The 4,426-nt window shown below is 37.9% G+C and overlaps 1 non-coding gene across 1 annotated transcript; it reads right to left on the reverse strand.

Moving 5' to 3' along the window:
• Window positions 1-2,676: 2,676 nt before the first annotated feature.
• LOC125171399 (U6 spliceosomal RNA) lies at window positions 2,677-2,781 on the reverse strand. Its single transcript, XR_007154315.1, has one exon. It is a non-coding gene; the product is annotated as a U6 spliceosomal RNA (small nuclear RNA).
• Between the last annotated feature and the right edge of the window lie 1,645 nt (window positions 2,782-4,426).

Below are 4,426 nucleotides of genomic sequence, written 5' to 3' on the forward strand. Positions count from 1 at the left end.
CCCCAGGCCCTTCCTTTCCATTGTAGTTAACCCAAGTGATACAGGAATGTAATAAAAGTGACCAGAAAAAGCCTAGAATTTTGTCTAGAATTTATTTAATGGGGACTGGGGGGGGGGGGGGTAGTTACCATGGAACAAGTTTGAATGTGTAGTGGGAAAAACTTTTAAATACTTTTTCTTATTATCTCTGTGTGTCTGGCTTATTCTATACAACTGTTTCAATAGTCTTTTTGTTAGTAAAAGAAGTCCAGTTCTTTTACTCAAATCCAAAAGTTATTTCCAGAAAAGATAGTAATGTCTGAGCTGGAATCAGTGACAGGAGTGCTAAGCAGCCAAAATAGACAAGAGAAGAAGACAGCTCATCACAAAGGCCTACCTCATAACTAAGCCCAGTGCCTAACAGTTTACATACATTAGCTGATCCTAGTGGTGTTTTAGGAAAATGGTGCCATGATGCTCATTTTATCACCGAAGAGATCAAGATTCATGAAAGTTAAGTCATATTTTTTTAGGTCAGAGAGTTCATTAGTGATAGAGACAGGATTTAATCCAAATCTGTCCAACCTTGTCTTTTCTTCACACTCTCTCAGGGAACCTGTAACTGTTAACCTACAGTCCTACTACCTTACCTATCCCATAGAATCAGACTTCTATTTCTTTCCCCTCCCCTTCACTGTGTGATGTAGCCAGTACAAGCCGTTCCTTTTAACACTAGGGGAAAGGAGACACACAGGGACATAAACAGTAAAGGGAAGAAGATAGCCATAGAGAGACAGCCCTGCCTGTCCCTCTCTGACCCTGTGTCCAGATTCCTCTCCTTGGTGCACTTTACTCCGGACACACTGACCCTTTTCTATGAGTGAGTCAGGCATTGTCCCACTTTGGAGCCTTTGCACTGAGAACTTTCTCTTCCACCAAGTATCTGTATGGCTAATCCCTTCACTCCCCCAAGGTGTTGCCTTAAAGGAGGCAATATCACCTCGATATCACCTTCTCTTTTAGCTGGGTCCTAATCATCCTACTTGATTGTAACCCTGATTCCACACTTCACAGCTCTGATCCCTCTTGCCCCACCTTGGTTTTTTGTTTGTTTGTTTGTTTGTTTGTTTGTTTTGTTTTGTTTTTCCCATAGTGTGTAATACTTTCCAACAGTTATTTATTTGTTATGTTTAATATTTAGTATCTCTTCCCTTCACTATGATGTAAGGTCCATGTGGACCTCTACGTCAAGCCTCTAAAAGATTGCCTGGCATTTGGTAGGCATGTACCATATATTAAGTAAAAAAATTACTGAATCCTGGCTTAGATCCCCTCCAGGAATTATCACATACTGTTTTTGTTTCCTGGCACCTTATTTGTTGGTTTTTGCTCTGCTTTCTTTGCTGGGCTTCCACTAATCACCTTGGAAGGGACGTTGTATCCCATTATGTCTCTCTGGGTTTCAGCTGTAGAGTTTCTTGCTTTTGTCCATCCCAGTACTGACTGAGCTCCTTCCCTCATTCTGATAAGTCTTTGTCAAAGTCAAATGACATGAAGATCTTAATTTTTATAGCACTTACCTTGTCAACATATTTTAAGGTTTACAAATTATAGCCACTGCTTTTGATAGACACATGTAAATTTTATTAAAAAGTCCTGGTTTTCATCATAGTGAATTTGATATGTGAGTAAATTCTAGTATATACTAGGTAGGCTCTTTCCAAAATTTTACAAATTGATTTCTCATTCTACTTTGTAATTAAGATATAGGCATGAGCCAACATTTGCACATAATATATGGTAGCTGATTTTGCATAAAACTCAGAAATAAATATGTGTATCTGAGATTGGAATAAAATAAATTTAACATTGTCTGTGGCTGTGAAATTCATAATCCCTGATTCTACAATGAAAGATTTGTAGAGAAAATTATCTATTCACAACCATTCCCATGTGGATCCATTTAGGGAAACTTTACTTGCAAGAATCTGTAAAAATGCTAATAAACCACATTTCTCACCAGCTTAGGCCTAGCTTTTTATTTGTTTCTGGCTTTGAGATAACTTTGAATAGGCAATATAGTGTCACCATGGGTAATGAATGATGCATGCATGAAATAGTGACCTTAAAACTGCACATTTCTCTTAAAGGAATCAATTTACACACCATTGCTGCTTAAATTTTATGAGCAATTATGTATCATGTCTTTCCTACATAAATGATAGAAAATCTATTTTAATCAACATTAATGTCCATGAAATTGTAACTTTGCTGGTGTCCATTAGCAAGGATGAAATAGATATGTGAAATAGTTTTAAGAAAACAAAGAATTTAAGGGAAAATATAGCAAATGTATAGGAAAATGCAGTTTACTTCGAAAGTTAAATGCTCTGGAAAAAATACAGGAAATCTCAGCAATGTGCTTGGGGCATAATATTACTAGCAATCCTGGAAAATTCTCCAAGTGTAAATACATTCAGACATACTGTTGTAAATTAGAAGACTTTCTAGTACTTCCCCAATCACAGCATATTATTATATTATGAGTAACTAGCTAGGTAGCTATTTTAGTTCCCTCTTTTTAAATATTTTTTCTTGTTTTAATCTTACAGAATTATGGTTTGATGCATCATTATTAAATTTTTTGCTCACTCAGAGTAATCCAATAATTCTTAGTGGCAATGCAGTGGGGCTGGATAAAATGTAGATAGATTTAGGTTTACACTCTTGATTTGTGCAGGGGCCATGCTAGTCTTCTCTGTGTCGTTCCAATTTTAGTGTATGTGCTTCCAAAGCGAGTACACTCTTGATTTGCTACTCCTTCGCAAATATCGTCGACTTCCAACTTCCTTGCCAAAACAAAATAAAACCCAAAACGCTCTGGCCCTGAGTGAACCCAACTATTCACTTTCTTTTACCTAGATTCATATTGCATCTTATGGAATACCTTATGGAAGGTCACAAAACCAGGCTGACTGGTATCACTGTTAAGTTACTTCTCACAAAACGCAAATGAGGACCGACCACCACATGAGCATCTATCTCACCCTTCACCTGTAAGCATGCTTTCCCATGTTCTCTAGCCACTATTTCATACACTTTAAAATCTCTCTTTATCTCTTTAACCACTACCATCCCTGCACCCTTTAGTCCATGCCTTCGCCTTGTACATCACGTAGGTAGAAGTACTCAGATAAGAAGGAATTCACTTTCCTACCAGGAGGTCTGCAGTTCTTGGCTTAGGCTCTGTGTCAGATCCCATTTCTTCACTCCCTAGTTGTGCGACCTAGGCAAATCGCTTATACTTCTTGCACCCATACATAAAGTGGCAATAAGAATACCAATCTTAGAAAGTTATTAGGAAGGTTAATGTATTAATCAAATTAATATATATTAAGATAACATTCATATAACACACATGTACATATAACACATACTTACATATAACACAACGTACATATACATTGCCACTCATCAAAAATGGTAGTGTATAGCAAAACAGTGTTAGCTACCACCATTGTCGTCCTTTATTATTCCCTCCGTTTGAATGGGAAAAGTGTCCTTTCTTCTGCCAAAGTTCCTCCACCTGTTCTCATCTTCTCAAAAATGTTTATCCTCCCTTTACCTATTATTTTTGGCAGATCATTAATCTTCCTCCTTTTTGTACTCTTCCCATTAGTATTTGAATAGACTCTACTACAGAGCTCTAAAAAGTATGCTCCCCTAACTCCAAATCTCCAAATTTTACCCTGATTCCCTATGTACTTTTACTGCCAAGATTTTTAGAAGTAGAACAGGCCTGAAACTGTCCCTGGGGTTTGATCAAATCGAGAACACTGTTCCCTTCGCACCTTGTTGGCCCTTGCTGAAACACTCAACGACTGACCATCCCATCCTTGAAATTCCCTCTTTCTTTGGTTTCCATGACACCATGACGCTTCTGATTTCCTGTATGTCTCTGGCTTCTCCTGATTAGTCTCACTTCCTGGCTCCCTTCCTGCTTAACCTCTTGGGCTTTCTTTGTTTCTCATTCTAGGCGGTCTCTTCAGGTGAGCTCTATTATTGCCATGGATTAAAATATGATCTTTGTGCTCAGGAAGCCCACCCGTATATATTTCCACCAAAGCCCCAGGTTCCATATTTCAACCTTTTCCTCTATAATGTTCCTTTCCTCAGCATATGGCCCTCTAGTCTCTCTTCATCCAGTTTCTAAGACAGAAAGTTAGAAATCATTTTCTACATAGCTTTGTCATTACGTCTTCACCCCATCAGTATGAAGCCCTGCTGATTCTAAATCCACTTATTTTTAAAATTACTCTCCATTTCTACATTTCTGTTGCCACTCTCAATTAATTTTATGCATTGTTCTCATTTGAACCACACCACAACAAAGTGGGTCTATCTACAGAACACCCAGAATGATCTTTTAATATGCAAAATGGATCTC

Source organism: Prionailurus viverrinus, chromosome B4 (assembly GCF_022837055.1).
Source record: "Prionailurus viverrinus isolate Anna chromosome B4, UM_Priviv_1.0, whole genome shotgun sequence".
In the NCBI taxonomy this organism is placed as follows: Eukaryota; Metazoa; Chordata; class Mammalia; order Carnivora; family Felidae; genus Prionailurus; species Prionailurus viverrinus.